This window comes from Chanos chanos, chromosome 7 (assembly GCF_902362185.1).
Source record: "Chanos chanos chromosome 7, fChaCha1.1, whole genome shotgun sequence".
Taxonomy (NCBI): domain Eukaryota; kingdom Metazoa; phylum Chordata; class Actinopteri; order Gonorynchiformes; family Chanidae; genus Chanos; species Chanos chanos.
Window position 1 is genome coordinate 18,824,336 of NC_044501.1, and position 22,439 is coordinate 18,846,774.

At 38.2% G+C, this 22,439-nt stretch overlaps 1 pseudogene; it reads left to right on the plus strand.

Moving 5' to 3' along the window:
- Positions 1-18,917: 18,917 nt before the first annotated feature.
- Positions 18,918-22,052, plus strand: LOC115816725 (UDP-glucuronosyltransferase 2B13 pseudogene; annotated as a pseudogene).
- Positions 22,053-22,439: the final 387 nt, after the last annotated feature.

Below are 22,439 nucleotides of genomic sequence, written 5' to 3' on the forward strand. Positions count from 1 at the left end.
AGCACAGCTTAACTCAACTACCCCAGCCCAACATTTTTTTGTGAAGATAATTACACAAAGCAAAGATGAACAGATTTGTTCCAGTAACAAAGTTCACCCATGTCTCTTTGAATAGCAAACAAAGTACAGAAGGAGAGAGAGAGAGAGAGAGAGAGAGAGAGAGAGAACTTCTCCTCTTTCTGTCACTTAGGTATTTGTAATACTGAGCTACAGAAAGAGATGAATATCTTGTCTTTATTCATACATCCTGTGCATCACATTAATACGAGCTGTCTTTCTCTCCTCCTTTTCTTTATGTTCCCTTATCTATACCACTTATCATTCATCTACACTGACACTCACACACACACACACACACACACACACATACACACACACACACACACACACACACACACACACACACACACACACACACACTGTATTAGGTTCTCTCAGTACAATATCCCACTCACTACCCCCCCCTTCCCTCTCTGTGTGTGTGTGTGAGTGTGTGTGTGTGTGTGTGTGTGTGTAAAACTTACTTTCAGCTCTGTAGTTGTGTGAATGGCAGCTTTGTTCTCTCTCCTTCAGGCTGAATTGGATTCTTTTCTGTTCTCAGTGGTGCTGTAAAACACATGAACAAGGGAATTCAGTTTAGCACTTTTTTTGTTGTTTGTTTAATGACACTTTTATAATGTTGACACATGCTTGTATTGTTTGTGTTTGAAATGGTCTGAATGGCCTCATTAGCAACACACCATGCTAATGCTTCATAAATCATTCATGCCACACGATCATGCTCGTTTAGGAGCAAATGTTTCCACAGACATTACGTCTATGTTAATGCCTCAGTGTTGTCATTTAATGTGCTGTCACTTTTTCAGCTTCATCCTAATTTGTATTTGCCTTTCCAATTTCTGTTTCTTTGATTTCCCAAATTTTTTTGGAGGGGTGTTGTTGGGAGTGTGGGTTGGGGGTGGTGGAGGGTTGTGAATCATTATTAGTTCCTTGGGTTTCTTTCTTTTTTTTTTTTTGCCTTGTGTTTTCCCATTTTGTTTTCTTTTTTATTTGTGTCTTGTAATTTTGAGTCCTCTATTGCAGTTTACAGCCGTCCAGAAAGAAGCCATTAGGAAGGACAGAGAACAAGAGAAAGGAAAAGAGGGAAAGAATTGTGGAGGTGAAGGATGGATGGAGGGAAAAGAGGAGGAGAAAAAATCTGAAGTCTCATGTCATGCTGTGAGGTACATCCCTGCAGATGGTGACACCGCACGGCATCGTGGGTATTATGCCAGGTTGAAACTGGGCGGCGGGGGGGGGGGGGGTTGTTCCCATGACAAGGAAGAGATTAGTGTGACTAATGAGAATAAAAAAGCGTCAAAGTGTGTGTGTGTGTGTGTATGAGGGAAAGAAATGAAAAGAGACGAAGCCATGTTTGTACCGGCAGAGAAACACTAGAAATACCATTTATTCCATATAAATGGCTGCCATTTCAGAAACACCTCCAACGAATTCTGACAAACATAATTAATTCATAATATTTAAATTTTATTTTGTTTTATAAAACAACTCCCTCACCGCACCATATAGTTTTACAAGTTTATACTCCAGCTCCAATTCTGAATGATACTATGTTTACTTTGATCTCACAAATAAAGTTTTTTAAAATCTATTTAAAATATTACATCCTCAACTCAACCAACTTTATTACTGCTTCACTGGTTCAATTCAGCTGCAGTTCTGTGCCTTTAATTACATTCAGGTGTATCCCACTGATATATTATAAATGTCATATTCTCTTGTATGTTTTTGCAGACATCTGTGTAACTCCTGGAGTGTCTTAGTATTAAACACACCATTTACAGAAATGTTGTATTCCACTCCTCCCTAAGCCAGGTGACCACTCTATGGCACTGGACTTCCCCTGGGTTAAGCTAAATGTCCTCCTGTTCATCCGTGTATTCATCCCTTCTTGCTTTCATCTGCCCGTTCATCCATCCCTCCATTCTTCTGCTGCATGTACCACGTTGGTCTTCATTTCCCCCCCCTTTTTTTCAGTCACCCTGACCGCTCACTGACAGCTCCCCTGGGAATGTTTCCCTTTCTCTTCTCCATCTCTCCCTTCATCTTTCTTTATTCTTCCTATGTTCCTTCCACTTTAACAGTCACATGATCTCTGTCAGTCGGTTGATATGTCAGGCATGACTTCTACCCCTTTACCAAAGAGTGAGTGTTTGTGTGTGCATGCGTGCATGTGTGTGTTTGTGTGTGTGTGTGTGTGTGTGTGTGAGAGAGAGAGAGAGAGAAAAAAAAACAGGCATCTATTATCTGTACATGTGTATAGTGCGTTTTAAAGCAAAATCTTTGAGCAAAGTCCCCATACCATGCACAGCAGTTGAGGTAATTCTTTCAAGGTTTTATTCCTTAGATCTCTCTTATCTCTTTCCAAGAAGATTGTAACTATCCTGAAAAGACCCTGTGTGTGTGTGTGTGTGTGTGTGTGTGTGTGTGTGTGTGTGTGTGTGTGTGTGTGTGTGTTTTTGTGTATGCGTGTGTCCATGTGTGTGTGTCTGTGTGTGTGTGTATTCAAGCTTGTGAGTCAAGCTGGTGCACGCATCATCAGCAGTGGCAGTTAGGTATGCTACATTAACTGATTGCTTCATGCTACAGTGGAAGTGTTAAACTCATACAGATGTACTGTTAAGTACTGTTATAAAGGGTTAATCCAGGTTTACACCAAAGTTATGACTTATCTGTTGATCTATAATATTTCTCTGTATTATCATTACTAATCCTTTCATTGCTAGACATCCTGTGCAAACTAACTATCCCAAATGTCATCTAACATGACCCATCAGAATAATCTACAATGACTGTTCAGTTTCCCTACAGGCATGGAAACAAAATCATCCATTCATCCATCCATCCATCCATCAATCTATTCACTCATCCATCAAGATACAGAGAATTGTCATCTGTGGTTTCCAATCCACCAATCCTAAATCCGTCTGGTTATATTAGTCTCTTTGCAGAACAGTTTTCCAGGAATTTCCCATGGCAACAGACTATCATATTTAGACACCGGCGTCTATCCGTACCTCTGATAGATGCACAATGCTGTCAGGGACAATACGAGACTCGACAGAGCACATTCTTCTGTTCCATTCTTTTTTTTTTTTTTAATATTGGATGTCTGAAGAGATGGCACGTTGTTGAAGTGTCAGACACTGCTCAATTGAAGGAAGATTTGATGTCAGAATGTCAGGATAGGATAAGCTCTCTCTCTCTCTCTCTCTCTCTCTCTCTCTCTCTCTCTCTCTCCGTCTCTCGAACACACACACACACACACACACACACACACACACACACACACAGACGTGCGTGCTTTCTCTCATTTTGTTCTCTTTTCTCTCTGGTATAAAAACCACCCCTATTCTATATGGAGCTTCTCTGTTCTGAATAAGTTTTAATGAATTATTGATAAAATAAGGTTGAATAACAGCTATCTATTATGTATCTACTGTGACACAGAAGACAGTGTGAAGAAGGTGTTCTGAACAATGATGAAGGCAGAGTGTAAAGCCTGTGTATATTAGCTAAGACATTAGCTCTGTAAGACATGTAATATTCATGTTAATACAGTGCTCGGAGAATGTCAAATTTGTACTGTAATATCACTGTGTAATTCCAGCACCAGCTTAGTGACACAATGCTGTGCTTACCAACGATGATGTAGTGGTGTGACCGCCTTAAGCATGTATGCCAAGGTCACACACACACAGGCAAACACAGACACACACACACACACACACACAGACAAACACAGACACACACACACACACACACACACACACACATATGTGCAGATCTGGGCATGACCTCAATGAACTCAAGAAGAAAGATCACATGGTCTTAAAATAGCATAATCCAAACATTAATTTAGACCGGAAAACTGCTGCATGCATTCTTTTATTAGAAAGGAGAAGTATAAACAGAGCGTAGAAATATTAAGAAAAAAAAGATTTTGGTTAAGTGAAAGATAAGCACCACAAAGAATGTGTGTGTGTGTGTGTGTGTGTGTGTGTGTGCATACGTACGGATAAGGCTGAGTTTGTAAAATGTCACGGTGAACAGGAAACAGTCACAGCTCTACAAAAAGCTCCAATCCTCTGATCATAACCGGAATTACTTGTGTTTACGGTGTCTTTCATATTCTTGTTCTCGCTCTCTCTCTCTCTCTCTCTCTCTCTCTTTTTTTCTCTCGTACGACACCCAACCATTATCAAGTCCTGAGTAGGGACCTACAGTAGTACAATTTGCTAGTCACACTCATAATACATTGAAAACTATTGCCATGGCTTTCAAAGTGTGAACTGTAAGGATTTCCCCCATCTTCATCATTACACCATAATAGCAGTAGGATCAACACTAGGACAGCTTAGACGTTCAGATGTATTACATGTGGAGTCAGAGTCTGTGGATTAGAGTCACGGTTTAGGCTCAGAGGTGAGTAGGTTGTAGTGTAGATCTGAAGTTGGTTTAGCGTGTTGGGATTGCACAGGGTCGCAGCCTGCCTAGGTAAAAGAATGAAATCTGAGGACATTTATGGGATGGAACATTTATGGAACATAATCAATTAAATTAATTCAACTTCAGTCATCCTCAAAAATTAATTATTGCAGGATATTCATTTAAAAATCACCTTTTTAAGGTCTTTTATGAAGACAAATACCCTCTGAAAAAAATGAATAACCATACAATTTACCATACAGTTTCTGTACATTTATTAAATAGAGGTGAAAGGTGATATTACATAGTTCATTTGCTTTTAATACTCTAGGTCACCAGAAGAGCAAGTATAGAGAGAAGAGAAAGAAATAGCAAAAAGACTAGCTACTCTTCCACATTTTATATTTCACACACACACACACAAAGACACGTATGCACATGCAAACACACATACACACACACACACACACACATGCACATACAAACACGCACGCGCACACACACACACACACACACACACACACACACACACACACACACACACACACATTTGTGTTTGAGCCCCTCTCTATTTCCAGCAAAGGTTTCTTCATTGCATCATTCATTTAAATGAGTGAAAGTGATGTTATTAAAATTCTGTTCACCACTGCATGCAGCAAACACAAAGAGCGGAGCAAAATCAGCTCACCCAGCAGGGACAGTAAGTGAGAGAGAGTGAGAGAGAGAGAGAGAGTGAGAGAGAGAGAGAGAGAGAGAGAGAGAGAGACAGTGAGTGAGAGAGAGAGAGAGAGAGAGAGAGAGAGAGAGAGAGAGAGAGAGAGATTTAAAGTTAGGATGAAGTGTGAACCTCAGGTGAGCTATTCCTCACGGGTTAAGTGTGTGAACATAGATGCAAAAATAAAATCTGCAGTAAAAGAATGTAGTAAAAGCTATTTCTTAGTTTTACTTTAACTAAAAGGCAATCATAGAATTCTCATGAAAATTGATCAATTTGTCCTCCAAACTGACTCTAACACCTTCTTTTTCAGATTCTCATAGGCTTTTAGGGACAAGATCAGCAATTTTTGTTACAAAATATAACCTGATCTGCTTTCACACATACAGTACCATATGATGAAGTACCAGAGCTCTGGAATGTTTACAAAAATAAACTTCACCTCCAGCCAATTTTATGCCATTCAAAGACCCCACAACGCAGATGGAATTTCAATCAACTCTGGTAACGCTGGGTAATGCTATTTAATTGACTGCTAAGGATACCATTTGCAGTGTTCATGAAATAGGTGATAGTTCCACTGCTGTAAGCGGACACCATGAGTTGTGGGAGGTAAAAAAAAATTGAGAGAAATCCTTGAAAGCAGATACATGATGATGTGGTGTGAAAGAACAAACTTGAAAACAAGATGTTTGAGTCTGGCTGTGTTCATGTAATGAATTATTCATAACATAATTTGCATTTGATCGTTGGCTGAGTGGATTTGCAGTATGTTGGGTTTATGTCACTAATGTGGAAATCTTGAGGTGGATTTTCTTGGATAGCCACTGTTTCTAAAAAAAAAAAAAGCTTACCAAAACAGACCATAAACATTACCCTATCCTACCATATACTAAACCCATAAGGAAAAGCTACACTAAACCACACAATGACTCCACACTTTACCCACAGCATAACCCTATACCAGTAATTTTCAATTAATTTTCTTTGTGTTCCACTTTTTCAATTGTGAATGTAATAGTGAATGTAATAGCCAGGGAGGCAAAATAATAACTCATAGTATGTCAAGATACATCTCAGCTGTAAGGAACATCATGTAATTTTATTATTATTTTGTAGGCATACAATAGGACTGTACTATACCAATACCATAACCCTACACCAGTGGTGGAGGAAGTACTCAAACACTGTACTTAAGTAAAAGTACAAATAAGCAGACAAAAATGAACTCTAGTAAAAGTAAAAGTACCACATTAACCTTTTTACTCGAGTAAAAGTAACTAAGTACCTGCTTTTAAATATACTTAAAGTATTAAAAGTAAAAGTACTTGCTGAATGTATTCCCTAATGCAATGGTCTACAATATCATTAAGTGTGCCTACTGTATGTATATTTTGTTTAATACATCAATAGTATGGCTGTGCCATTTTAATTAACAATGCTGCAGATGATGCTACTGATAACACTGGCAAACAATCTCTTATCAATTATTTGAAAGGTTATTGTTTTTATTGTGTTTACCCTCTGTGACACAGTTCACACTTGGACTTACGATTCTGTGAATCAGAATTTCAGGGGAGACCTGCAGAGTTAAATGCCATTAAGCAAAATAAGAAAGAGGACTGATTATACCTTTGAACGTTTTTATTTAACTGTAAATAAAACCAAACACAATATAACACAATGGTTTTGCATTGTGTTATATTGTGTTTGGTTTAATTTTATTTGACTGCAGTAAACACATTCAAGTCAAAGTTGTCTGCCTTAAAAAAGGGGCATTAAACACACCTAACAAAGGATTTCAACATATTATCTATTATAAAATTTATACTTTTGCCAGACTGTTCTTACAGGAGATGGAAATTTGGTTTGGCTCAATATAAGCATGCCAAGTAGGGTTGACAGTCTGACTTTTAAATTCCATTTTAGTGTAATTAAGACAAAGGTATCTTTAAAGTAATTAATACGATGTTAATCCTGTCATTCTATAATACCAACTAATTTTAAACCTTAACTCTGAAGGAGCACAGGGCTAAAGAACAAGAGGCTAGCTAAGGTTACATAAGACTTCACTAACCTAAATTAATTTAACATGCAAAAGTCAGGTAGCGTTAAGCAACTTAATTTACCTCAATGTCTTTCTTCAAATTTGACGGCGAATTTTTGAAAGCTAGTATCTCGTGTTTTCGAGGGAGACAAAGATGGCACCGGAATCTCCATGAATTATTTTCAGAACCGGTTATCTCAAACAACTCTTTTAAATAAGGCCATGGGTGGCGCGTGTCTAATGGCTGAATCTCCGTGGTGGCCTCTCTCGAATCCATTTTGGGTGTTTTATCACCGGTTAGTGCTGCTGCTGATGCTGCTGCTGCTGATGCTGCTGCTGCGGGCGCGCCCCGCTCTTGTTGAAGGAGGGTCTAACATTACCTGCCCGCTTTGATTGGTTCAGTGGAACAATTCCCCTCTCGCCATTGATTACTTTAAAACTAACAAACAAACAAAAAAACACAATGTGACTGTAACGTGTAACACAACGCATTGTAGAAATGTAGTGGAGTACAAAGTATAGATACTTGCTGTAAAATGTAGTGGAGTAAAAGTCAAAAGTACCCACAACCAAATCTACTTAAGTAAAGTACAGATACATGAAAAATGTTCTTAAGTACAGTAACGAAGTACTTGTGCTTCGTTACATTCCACCACTGCCCTACACTATACCCATATCATAATCCTACATTACACCCATAACACAACCATCCACTGTACCATAACATGACTCTACACTACACCACAACATCAGCTTACACAATACTGGTAGAGTTGTTCCAAACACGTATTGATATGTTTAGACCCATCAGAATATTTCCTCTCTCAATACATAACCAAAAATCATTTATGGGCTATTAATGATACTGAATAACATTTTCTTTTCATTTTTCCCATTATCTCTCAAGGTTTGATACAACTTAACTCATTCTTCATAGGAGAATGGGCAAGACTGTACTCCCTCTGGTAGGTCTGAAGGAAGCCATGCATCTTTTCATGCTGTGAAATACAAAGTCTTGTAGAGAAATGTAATGCACTTGAAAGAGAGTTCTTTTCACTCAGTTCTATCACTTGAGTTCCCTGGATTATCATCCATTCTTTTTCTAACTCAGTCATAAAATTTTGCACACAGAAAGACAGCAGAAAAAGTGGCATCTTATAGCCTTCCCATAGGTCTTTTAGAAAGATAAGATGCTAATTACAGAGTGCAGTAGAGAGAAAGAGAGAGGGGGGGGGGGAGGGAGAGAGAGAGAGAGAGGGAGTGAGACAGAGACAGTGAATAAGAACAAAGTATGACTCCCTGTGCCACCAATACATTTATAATAGATGTGATTTCAATAAAGGGCAGTAGAATGGAAAAAAGAATTAAAAAATCTGTAATAATAATGTTTAAAAAAAATCTGGGTTTTCAGCTGGTTTCTTGGGAACAGCTGAATGACTGAGGGATGAGTTTCCACTGAGACAAAAAAAACAAAACAAAACAAGATAATGTAGATGACTGAGTCTTGAAAATGTCAAACTGACATAGCGGAAAAGGAAATTGTAAAAGTAGAGATGTTTCAAGAAGCAAACCACACTACAAAGATACCAGAGAAAGAGATGCGTTTTATGGACAGAGTTCAGCACATGTCATTCATTATCCTCTGTTGCATAATTCCATACACACAATCAGGGCCAATAATATAATTATAAATTTTGTCCCAGAATATATGTTATACTGCAGCACTGCAGAGGTGGACATTGTTCACTAACTTTCTATTTCTCTCTTTTTGTCTTTTTCTATATCTATTTCACTCTTTCTTCCTACTAAGCAGTTGATATTAGGTGAAATATTGGAAATATACTGAAACTGGTCTATGATGACAGGGTGAATAAATTTGTATAATGTATATTGTTATCTCAGCTATCATTCAGCTTGACAGTCCTAAGATTTTCCACACACCCTGAAAAACAGGAAGACTTGGCTTTTGAGACTGAGAACAAACAAATGTTAGCAAGTACACATAAAATTGCCCAGGGTAGCTTTTAAGCACAGTGATGTACAGAAGTAAGCTTTCAACAACAGCCTGTATATGTAAATGTGTGGAACTCACTACATAGAATGAGAAAGTGTATAAAATGACGTTACTCACAAAACAAAAATGAACACTTCTGAATTTATTCTTTATTTTATGTCTATCCATGATCCAGTGATACAGCGGAACAAAGGGCCTTGTCTTTCCTGTCTAGAGCAAAACACTTCTGCTCACATTTCATTTCATTTGTAATGTTCACAGTTTAAAGTCTCATTTTAAAGGTATGTTCAGAACTACATATATCACATGTCAACATTTGGCAGTGTCTCAGCACTGAATGGTGTGTGTGTGTGTGTGTGTGTGTGTGCACGCCTGTAATTCCTCTGGACTTTATTTCACATCTGAACACCTCTGTGCCCCACTTACACCTACAGCTAGAGCTGCCAGGAGTAACACCTCATTCATCTCAAAGAGACAGAGAGAGAGAGAGAGAGAGAGAGAGAGAAATACAGACAAAACTTTCAATTTGGTTGGGCGCCCACAGACTTCACCGAGGGCACTCAAGATTAAGCAGTTCTGTCAAATTCTGAGCATTTCTTCATATGCATGGAGGGGCTAAAAATTAACCAACAGGAAACCAATTTCCATCAACTTCCAATTGTGATTAGACCAGGGCCCTCTTCACAAAAAGTTTGCAAGTGTATGTGTGTGTGTGTGTGTGTGTGTCTGTGTGCATGTGCGCACATGTATATGCACGTATGATGTGAGTTATGCGCACACATAATCTGCATTAATTTATTTATGTCGGAGTCCTTAAATAACACGTTAGTCATACACATGTCTGTAGACACATCATGGAGAGACTGTGAATGAGTATAGTATTTACTGTGGCTCCTGACTTTGACATATGGTTTCCTCTAAACTCAGAGTATTATGTTCCAAAAAAAAATATCCAAGAATGGGAATTAAAACCCCTGAATTATGAAAAATTAGACAAAAAAAAAATAGACCATGGATTAGACCAAACAGCTGAGGCTTACCTTGTTTTTTGTTTTTTTTCAGTACTAAGAACCTCACTAGAGTCTTCAGCACCTCTTTGTAACCAGTGTGTGCTCTTAATTTGAGTGTAATGCAGATACAAAAGAATCTTGCTACTCAACTTCAACCCAGAGCATGCACGATAATTCATAAAGAAAAGCTTATCAGTAACTTTAGACCCACAGGTAACCCTTAGGTACCAAGCCATATATGGAGATTTGCTGCGGCACACCTGAACAAACAATCCCTTACACACTTTGTAGAGATGTGGATGTGATTTCTTATTGGATGAGCCACTGTAAATGGGTAGAAAGTCTGTGACTAATTCTGTCAGTTTATGAGTTAATGTAGCATAAGTCAACATCGAATGACATCAGTTAATGATGTTTGCCTGTGAGATTGGTTTAACCTTCTGATTAATGCTACTCTTTTCACTGCCATATGGAACCAGATTGAACTGAACCAGACTCAAGAAGGGGAACCAAGTAAGTTGGTTTCCAGGTTCATTCTCATTATTAAGCAAGTGTCCAGAAATGTGAAAATCTGTTTTATAACTTTCTTTAAAATTTTCTGTTACCATGTTAAAGTACACAATGTCCATGCAATTAGGGCTGCCACTCATTCCATAATAGGCTGAACTGCTGCAGCAAACAAACACAACATTTCACTAATCACTTTTTTTACTGACCATGCAACAGAAGTCCCAAATGCTCTTGAGCCCTGTCTGCTCTCCATATATAAAAACAAAGCATCAACTTCTTCTGGTGGGTAGCTATCAGTCTGCACATCCAAAGCTGAAAAAAACATTTTCTCTCTAACAGTCTTTTTGGCTTTATGACAATACATTCATAAACCATCCAGAAACCATAACCTCAACACCAGTTTTTGTGCACATGTTGGCAGTAAAATGTTTGCGGGTCTTGAGCTGGAACAAACTGAGATGGAAATTTTCACAGACAACTCCCTGAACACCTGAAGCTAAGGAAGTTTGGAAAAAGGCAGAAAATAGGGCTTTGCTCGGCTGCATGTGGATCTAGGTAGAATAGGACAAATGACAGAAATAATTAGGTGTTAAGCGCAATGCCTGTTACTCATCAGTCCTAACCATGCGTCAGTCTCTGTACTGTAATTTGCTTTGGTCTCTTCTCTATCTGTAATTACATAAATGGACTTCCTTGCCTTAATGATGTTCATGCTCCATAATTACAGTCCCAGGTTTAATTCAGCCTCAGCAGAGAAGGTCTAAATGTCATTGACTCCTATGAGAATATGACAAAGTCGGCTCCCACTAAGGCTGTAATTCTGTCATCAGCTCTGAGATATAGAATAAAGATACCTATTAATGAAGATAGGTGAACTGGAGACTGTGAATATGGGTTATATTGGAAACGGTTTTCAGCAATGATCTTATGAGCTTGTAATACTGTTTTTCAGATGGAGTATTAATCTGTTACCTGTTTGCTCAGTACTTTTTCTGACCGGTCTGTGTGAAAAATGTTATCATGAGCTATGTGCACAACAGAATTCTATTTTCATAGATCAAAATTATGTTATGAAAATCAAATTGGATGGAGAAATATATAACAGTAGCACTCACCATGTGCTTTTAATTTTTTTTAAATTTATTTTGCTTGTCAGTGAATTTGATAAACTGTTAATTTTGGCAGGTGATTTTGATTTAGTCTTAGTTTTAGTCTTTTGACTAAAATACATATTTGTTTTTGACATATTGTAGTCATTTGATCATTATTAGTTTTACTATAGTTTTAGTCAATGAAAACTAGATAAGTTTTAGTCAAATTTTAGTCAAATGCATTTGTCACATTTTCGTCAATTTGCATTTTTTAAAAAATTAAATAATAACAGTCACACAGATACTCTTAGGCTTGCTATCGGTATGCACAATTAACGTTGCCAAGTCAAGTGAGCAAGAAAACACAGCTGCCTGCTTCTAGCTAACAAAGTCAAGCCTTTAAGTTGATTTTGATAAAAAATCTAACTTTTTTTTATCATTTGTTTCTTGGTGACGCGTCTTCAAATGCCTCTTGAGGTTTGAGGTATTTTTCCCATCGATTTTGCACACACACTGTTGGCAGTGTGTTTTACTTTCAGCTGTATTGTAGCTAAAATGTGTCACAAATCCGTTCTTTTTCTTCTTCAGAAAGTAGGCATGATATGAGTTGCCAACAGTGTTGCCAGATGGGGAATATTAAAGTATCATACCAGAGGCTTAAAATGAGTACAGAAGTCAGTTGCTTTTTGTGAAGTCAGGCTGTCAGTAAATTTGCTAAACACCTCTGTAGTGGATTCCACATGTAGTAGTTCCATTGTAGACAAGTATTCAGTAACAATACTGAGTCTCTAGGGAAGAGCTCTGAATAGTTCTTCGACCCTCTCTGCATTTATTTGGCTCTGTTTGTGATTTATCAGGGGAATTTATTTGCTCTGAACCGGGACAAGATCATTTCTACGTTGTTATACATTCCCCTGATGTTGTCTGTTGCTGAATCATGTTACACTCTGAATCCCTTCACTAAGCTGCAAGCCAGCAAGCCAGCACAAAACTTGGCAAAATGTTGAGCTTTGCCTGTGGCTGCGCCGGGTGTCTAGAGGTTCTCCAGTCTTGGAAATGATTTTTAGTCTGCAAGGGTGCTTGAATTGCCGTGACAATTCACTAATATCATTCTAAATGCTGAAAAGCCAGTGCTGGGAGGGTGTCTTACAGAGACAATTATTTGTGTCTTCTAAGGGCTGGACATTCAGAGCTTTTTAAAGGAATGGGAAAAACTGATCCACTGTCTATGCATGCAGTGATGTCTTGATTGAAGTAATACAAGTCAGACTGGGGTTTGATCTTATATCACTGCAATATGTGATCTGTGTCACAATAAGCATTATGATATATATGCCACATATATTTGAGGTAACTATGGCCAGTACTGAGGTTAAGCTGATACCATTGCTTTGACAGAGAAGCCTGCACAAGACTTTGTACTGAGGTTAGGTAAGGAATTAGGAGTTACCAAAGTAAAGGTAATAGTACAATCAGATCTCAGGAATCCTCTGACCATTCTTCTTGATAACAGTCTAGATGCAATGGTCAAGAGTTACAGTCCATATACACTCTCGAACTGAACTCTTCATAATGGCTTGGATGAGTTAATGAAACTTTCATATAGCTTTTCCTTCATCTCTTGGGTTGCCGGGGTAAGTTCCTCAGCAATTGAAGATGTAGCTTCTAACAGCAGTGTATCTGTAAGGCCTTTGCTGAACATGGTGATATTCACTCATTACTTACTTACCAGCTGGATATCCTCATCAATGACGACTGTCATTGTCAGAATATTCCAGCATTTCAATTTGAGGGCTAGTTCCTATATGAGGACTTTCTAGTGTTCTGGATTGGTGCAAGGCTTGTAGTCCACTTGTCTGGTGCAGATGCTAACCTTAAAGCATCTAATGCTAAAACTAGGACTATGACAGGACAGTCCTGTCATTTGTGGTGGTTTTAGCTTTGCGGTAACTGTTCAGTAGAATCTTACAATCCCTCACGTAGACAGAATCGGTCCCTTATGCCATGCATTATGCCAATGAGCCACTGAGGTTCACCACCAGTAACCGTTGTTTTTGTTGTGGAATGTGGAATGTGTTCCAGGGGCATGAGCCTGGACAAAGAGATATGGAAAGAAAAAAAAGGCAGAGAACGTGTTGCCCATGAGGAAAACCTCAACCCCTCCTCCCAAGATCTTAACAGAGAAACAACTCCAATAAGCCAGTAAGGGTTTAGCACCAGTGGCATCACAAGACTTGCCAGAAATGTACTGTATCCAACATCAGACTACTTTGGGGAGTTCAGGACTTTTCAGAGTTTACTCTCAAGAAAGACAATGTAACATGGCAAAATCAAGTGCCTCATCATTGTCATGCTCACAGAGGTGAAAGGAACAAAATATGCAGAAAAAAATAAAATAAAGGTGAATATTCAGGCATCTTGAGTTCCTGCCCTATATAACAGTAAGCCCAGATAGATCTGCCCTTACAGATTCATATTTTCATAATGTAACGTAATAACTGTTCATAACGCAAGAGAATAATGCAATGAGTTATTCAATTATATGCTGGTTATTACATTAGAAAGGGAACTATGGCTTTTTTAATGAATAATGTGATGATGTCAACATAATGTAGTCATCACTGTTGCAGTTTGTTTTAAGTGTGACACTTAATGGTTTTACACTGACCAAATGTTCAGCTGATTCTAGACCACAATCAGATATGCACATAAATCAGATTTGGACTGACAGTCTGAACATAGTCTGAGAGTCCAAAGATATCTCCTACAGATAAGAAAATTTGGGTCCAGCTGGGATTTGGGAGAAAGTGAAAACTGGAGGTGCACAATTATTTGCATATTACTTGTTATCGTGATTCTGGTCCTGTGCAATATGTTAATTATGAAAGGGCATGATTAGTGTATTCTATTTACGAGCATGCTCTCCATCAAAATCAAGCTTTCCTTCTTTTAGCCTGCTCCAACAGATGACCATTAACAAATCAAAGGCATTTCAACCGAGAGTGCTTTTAGTCCGAGTGTTCTGTGAGCAGGCTGACAAGACGTTTTGGTGGTTGGCTTTTTTAGCTTTAAAAAAAAGGAGATGAAGCATTGAAATACGAACTTTGGTTCAGAACCCTTGAAATTGCCTAACCATACAAAGGGCAAAGACCACAAAGGATGACCATATGAACCTGCTCAAACAGTGGAAAGAACAACCAAAAAACCCTACATCTCCTCGCTAGTCAGGAAGATACAAGAAGATCAGGAGGAATGTATAGCCTGGTAGGACATAATCTGGCATGCTGACCCATGCCTGAGTTTGGGTAACCAGATCTTTAATGTGTCTTCGCAGAGTATCCTTCAGAGTTCATCCACCCTTGGTAAAACCTGAGACATACAGTACAGATAATCCAAAAACTCTCACCTAATCTGATATGACTGGTGGGTCCATTTTTGAGAAAAGGTCAGTTAATAGCAACTGTCACAACTTGTATACAGTAGCCACAATTTCCTTCTATGCGCTCACAAACATTTGAAAAAAATATGACTGTAGTGCTTGATCGTGCTTTTTTTTAAAAAGTTTACAAAGATATGTAATTTGAGTTTTGAACAATATTAGGTCTCTGTTTTTTTGCAGCCCTGAGCAAATTTAAATCTCTCTGACTGCTAATTTCAGCACCATGAGCAACCTGTGTATATATAATATATACTTTATCAGCCACTTTTTATTAAATCCATATAGTTTATGTATTTATTTATATATCGGGGGAAAATCCTCCCCCAAAATAAGGGTGAATTAAAATTAGGCATGTCCCTGGGCCTTGGAGTGCCACTGGAGATCTATTGGAGGACCCTGTTAGAGCAGCATCAAAAAATACACAGAAACAAACATGAAAAGGGCTACTGAAACATCAAAACTTCAGTTAAAAATCAGATTATGTAGCTTTATCATATTTATATCATACTGATATGCTTAACCAGCCAATGATATCACAGTATTAATGTCTACTTCATTTTTTTAAGCAATATAGCCCACCTTAAAACTTCTCCCATGTGTTCTCGTCCCCTTTTCAATGGCTGTACAAGTTGTCCAGGTTTACAGAGCCTTCTGCTTGTGTTGATTTGATTCTCTTTAGCTGGTCCAAGTGGGTGACCCCAAGTCAATTCTGTGATTTTGTCTTAATGTGATTCATCAGACTGAAGCAGCATTCACAGTCTATGCTAGATGCCTGGAAAGTCCCACAAGTGTCAATAAGCTGTGCAAGCTGAGTCAACTCCTCATTTTTCAGCACCCCAGTTATCATCCCTGCAAATGTCCAAAACACTCCCAGTTTTCGTTTTTCTTTCCCGGCAAACTTGAAATCAGCATACTGTTGGCGGATGTGCTTGTCCGATTACCTTAGCTTGAAATTTCTGGTTTAATCATCTGTTTTATGATTAAAATTGAATGATGAGTCCAGCGTTCATCGAGATACTGAGAATGTAATTTTTCAATTTTATCTCAGGCAATGCAATGTCCATCAATGACAGAGAGTTTGCCTCACTGTGAGGAGGCAGAAAGCTGACCCACTTCCTCCAAAATATCATCAAGTACAGCGAGAGCAACTCTGTAGTTGGGACTGGTTAGCTTTTTTTTTTAGAAAATATTTTTCAGTTGGGTAATTCTGGTCAGCCTCTTTCTTGCAGTAGTCTGTTAAAAAACTGTAATTGTGCAAAAATGTTCTGACAGTGTGGTAAAGTTATAGCCAGCACACCTTGCTCAAAGGCCGAAAATGAATCCACCTCTAAAACATTTGGCAGCTCTTCAAATTTGTTTGTCTTCACAAATGACCTGCTAAACATTGTGTGCCCTGTTTTAAGTAATCTCTCTTCTTCCTTCATCAAAAGTAAACCTTTCCCGAGCATCATTAACACTGGGATCTTCTCAGTGGACAGTGCAGTGCCGGTCCATAAGGTGCAGTATCTATTGTCTCAGTATTGAAGTGACTCCATTTTCAACATGACAGATGTGGCATCTGAGGTTAGCATCACCATGTTCTGTAAATGGTGATGCTGACCTGAGATGGCAAATCCAATCCAAACAGTAATTTGAGTAAAATTTTGTTACTGAATCTACACTAGGCTAAGTGCTGCACACTGATAACTGGATGATATGATAACTGGATGATACTGGCGAACAGTTTTGTAAGTTGTATCACTTTCAATGTAAAGAATCAGAATACAATTCTGTGATAATGGTAGTTTTGTCAACACGTGAAAATGAGCGTTTTGTACACTTTCCATAGTTTCTGCTTGCATTACTGCAGTAACTGACCGCACAAATTCAGACACATAACTCTAACTTCTCCAGCTCTGTGGAAAGCTGACATATTTTGGCAAATGATCAGGAATATCTTGACCATACAGCACTGAGGCAGTCATCAATCAGGCCTTTGATATGTTCTGGGTTTGACATGTTCTTGTATGTGGGGTCCATTCGATTCTCTCTTGACTCACTACGCATGCCAAGTAGGAAATTCCATGCTTGCGACTGTATGAGGCTTTCACAGCATGTATGTGTTTTTTTATATGTTAAGTGTCATTTTAAGCCGTTAAGCTTACACCTTCCCCATCTTTTCACAAAGGAAAGCTCTCCTTTAGCTTATGCATTAGAACAAATTAACTTCATAACTGAATTTGCCTGTTTGAACGATTTGATTGAGCCGTTCTTCTCTGAACATCAAAGTAATTCTTTTCATAGGAAGTTTTGAAGGTAATGGTTCTTTTTTTTTACCTATAGCTCCTAACTGGCTAGTCAAACCTAGTTAGCAGTACAACATGCTAGCTTGTACATTAGCAGAACAGAGTGTGAAACATCAGTTCTGTAGCCTAAAACAGTATGAAAAGATAAGTCTCTCTATATGTGATTCACGCACGCCATTGGCTGACTGACCAATATACAACCTGTTTACTATATGTCTTTTTTTCCGGCATGGCCTGAAAATTGTGCATACATGCAGCCAATGAACACTATAAATACCCAGATATGCTTACCATTGTGCAGTGTTTTTCAGTCCATTCCTCAGGAATCCCCTGTCCTGTCCTTTTTTGTCTCAGTCTTACACAAGCATACTTGGGCTGAAAGAAAATGTGCAGCGCAGGAGGTCCCTGACAAATGGATTGAAAACGACTACTATAGTGTAATCTGACAAGGGCAAACACTGGAGGAAACCTGTTTTACATGTATATGCACAGTCAAGCACTGAAGGGTTAACTGTGGTCTGACTATGCACTGTTCATGGTGGTTCAGTACATACAAAAAAAATATCCTGACTTGCCCTTTAAGAGAGGCTGAGGTAATGTTTACTGAACTTATGACTGGGTGTGGGCGTAACTTTTGAACATTTTGCTCTTGCTTTCATCACAAAGCATTGGCCACATACACCCTCTCTCCTAATCTCAGAGCCTTTCAGTGGGATTGTACACAGGTAGAAGTCTTTCAAGTTTTATATTTTCTATTTATCTTTTGTTTATAGATTTTTTTAAAAAATGACTTTGTGTGGCTGTATCTTTCAATGGCTACGGAAGAGTGCAAAGTGAAAGCTATGTGACAGTGAGACTTATTCTCTGCAAATAGCACATGTGCTCTTCTATTAACTTGCACAGCGGAGCAGTAGTAGAAGCACGGATTTAAATGTAAGGAAACAGTATTGGAAACAAAGAATTGTTTAGTGTTTCATCATGTTCATGTTTCATCATGTTTGTCAGTTTGGAGCAAGCAGATGTGACCTATAAATACAAATATATCAGCCATCATGCTCTGACCCGTTTGATGCAGTTTTGTTTTGATATTTGCTCAACGGAGACACCTGGCACAACAAAATACTGTCTATTGAAAAGATTGATTGAATTGAATAAATAACAAGTAAAACTGCTTTGCATTCTTTACCTTAAAAGACTTCCTGAAATGGCACCAAAACTGTTCATGGCTTTTTTATGATATCTGTGATTCCATGAAACCATCCAGGAAACCATGTATCATTTACAACTTGGTATACATGACTAAAGGCCAGTTTTGACTGTACCTGTCCATTTTGGTATTGCTCATGTTAAAATACATAAAAGTGGTCAAACTCTTTTTGGATTTTGATGATTTTGGTGAAAGCTAAACAGGCTGCGGTGTTGGTGCAGTTTTGAGTGCTACAGGAGCTTATGTTAACATGTACAGATCATGTTGAATTAGCTTTTATATTATGTGTCTCTTTACATATTTAAATATAAGACAGTTTGTAGGGACAGATAAAATCCAATATCATTGTCCATGAACTTCGACATAAAACATGCAGACTGCAGAAAGCCCTGAATCACGGGCTGAATAGTTGTTCAAGAACACTGTCCTCAAGGGGGTGTGAACAAGACATAGAGGCCTGTCCTCTCCTCCTCCCTTCATTTTACACCTGTTTCCATTAAGCAGTGCACCCTACGTTTTCCTAAACATCACTGTTGTCAAACATCACTTTATACCGCAAATGACTTTCTTAACATTTACCACTTTGTATATTATTTTCATATTTATTTTTGTCTGCCTCTAGATATGCCAGACACAACTGAAACTGCCACTAAAGACAGAATTCATTAAACCTAAAAAAATAAAAATAAATAATCATAATTGAAAAGGCTTTCGTATTTGTGATTAAGAAATCTTCATGGCTACTCATTTGATTATTACTGTGGAGCTATCTATTGCACTTTGCAATTCTTACATTTTAGTTTTCAGCATTCAGCATTTTTCTACCTCTTTTAAAATATTTTTTTATTATATTCATAGTATCCCTGTACGTCGTACAGCTCCTTGCACTGCTTTTTGATTTTTGTCTGTGTTTCACGGCTGCTGCTATACATTGTACGTTAGTATTGTATTTGTATTTGTATGTTGTATTTGTATGGTGCACCTACACACCAAGAAATATTCTTCGTAGGGGTAATCCTACTTGGCAGTAAACTAAATTCTAATTCTGATATTGTCACCTCCAAGGATACAGGTAGTTGTCATATATGATTATAAAAATAATAGGTTCTGGAGAAAAGGTATGAAGTGCTTATAGTATTGTTGTTGGAATTTATGCATTTGCTAAATTTAAGCCTTCTCGATTCATAAATTTTTGCAGGCCTCTACAGCATTGACTGTGTCATTTTTAGCATTGATATGACTTTGAAATATCTAAAAACCTTGAATAATTATTTTATTGGTCTTTGTAGTAGATGTGGATGTAGTAAACTTTCCTTGTTTTCTCCATTTTTGCAATTTCATTTAGATTTAGATTTTTACAAGAGGTTACACCTTGCTGGAGCAGGAAAACCTGGGTTGATTAATTTTGTTGTTAATTTTGAATAATTTTGTTGGTTTGTGATTTTGTGGGTCCAATTACTTAATTATTTTGCACTTGATTCATGACATACCACACCTGACACATGACATATATTTGTCCTCAAAAGCTCTCCATTTGCAGACCTTTGCTTTAGACCTTTGTTCTTTAAAAAATCTGTGGATATACAGAATTGGTAAAGGACTATATTCTCTCTAATTAGCATCAAAAGTACCCCCCCCCCTCTCTCTCTGTACCACAGGTGCTTCAAGATGCACATATCACATCTAATGTTGGTGACCCTGCTGGCAGCCATAGCTCCTGTACTGCAAGGAGGAAAAGTTCTGGTTTTCCCTGTGGAAGGAAGTCATTGGATCAATATGCAATATATATTGGAGGGCCTCCATTTGAGAGGTCACAGCATCACAGTCATACGACCCCAAGACAGCTGGTATGTCAAAGAAACATCTCCTTACTACAGCACTATTCAGCTGAATTCTGGTGGTGGAGTGAAACAAGAGGAAGCTAAAGTGTATGTGAATAAATTGCTGCATATAGTCAGAGAAGGATCACGTTGGGCCCGTATAAAACTAGATATGGAAATGATGTCAAAAACTAAAGACATGTTTGAGAAACTTTGCAAACTGGTGACCTACATGTTTGAAGACAAGGAGTTGATGCAGACCCTGAGAGATGCAAAGTATGACTTGGTCTTGACAGACCCTGCTTTCAGTCCAGGCACTCTACTGGCTCACTACCTCAAGTTACCTTTGGTTTATAATGTGAGGTGGACTGTCCGTGGTGAAGCTCATTTTGCTATAGCTCCCTCACCGCTCTCCTATGTACCTATTCCAATGTTGCAGTTGTCTGATCGTATGAGTTTTTTACAAAGAGTTCAAAATATGCTAGTTTACCTGATATCACAGGTTCAATTTAAAATGTTAGAAAGGCCTTTTCGAGAGCTCTGTGAACGCTACTTCGGACCAGATGTGAACTACTTTGAATTATTTCAAGCAGCTGATATCTGGCTAATGAGGGTCGATTTCATCTTTGAATTCCCACGTCCTACCATGCCAAACGTCATTTACATGTCCGGGTTCCAGTGTAAGCCAGCAAAACCTCTTCCCCAAGATCTGGAGGATTTCGTGCAATCGTCTGGTGAACATGGTGTAATAGTCATGTCTATGGGGACTTTGTTTGAACAACTACCGCACGACATGGCCGATGACATTGCTGCTGCTTTCGCTGAACTGCCCCAAAAGGTGATTTGGAGACACACTGGGGATAGACCGTCTGCCCTTGGAAACAACACCTTACTGGTCAAATGGATGCCACAGAATGATCTTCTGGGACATTCAAAGACAAGAATGTTTATATCTCATGGAGGAACCAATGGAATTCAGGAGGCCATATACCATGGTGTGCCATTAGTGGGCCTTCCACTGATCTTTGACCAACCAGACAACCTTTTTAAGATGCAAATTAAAGGAGTGGCCAAGATTGTAGATATTGCAACCATGGACAAGAACATCTTCCTGCAGGCTTTACAGGAAGTGCTCAATGATCCATCCTATCAGACAAAGATGAAGATGCTTTCTGCTCTACAGAGGGATAGGCCAATGAATTCTTTAGACACAGCCCTTTTCTGGATTGAATATGTTATGAGACATAAGGGGGCTGCTCATTTGCGTACAGAGTCCTACAAAATGCCTTGGTACACTTACCACTCCGCTGATGTCATGTTGTTTTTATTGGCTTCTATTTTACTCATAGTTCTTATTTCCATTGTCGTAATCAGATATTTGTGCTGTAGGATATGCTTGAAAAGAAAAAGAACAAAACAGGAGTAATTATAAGTAGAATATTGCTGTTTTTTATGTTAAACTTTTATTTGTCCATCATCACAAAATGAAAAATTCTCAAAAGCAATACTACTCCTTTATGAACTAGCCTTAAAACACTGAAATATATATCAATTTTTTTTAACTGCTTTTGTGTTAAATCAGTATTAATCAATTGTTCAATTCTTTGTTTGTGTTGTTGTATTATTGAAACAGGTGTTTTGCAATCAAGTTGTGCATTTTACTGAGTTCAAGAGTTAACCTCTGCTCTAGGTTTTCCTCTTACATTTGTTGCTTTGGGAAGGAGTACCACTGGAAAGGCAGCAAACCATTGAAAATTAGTTAATTTTATTACTTTTGGTCACAATTACACTGTTGGTATGATTTAATTTTCTT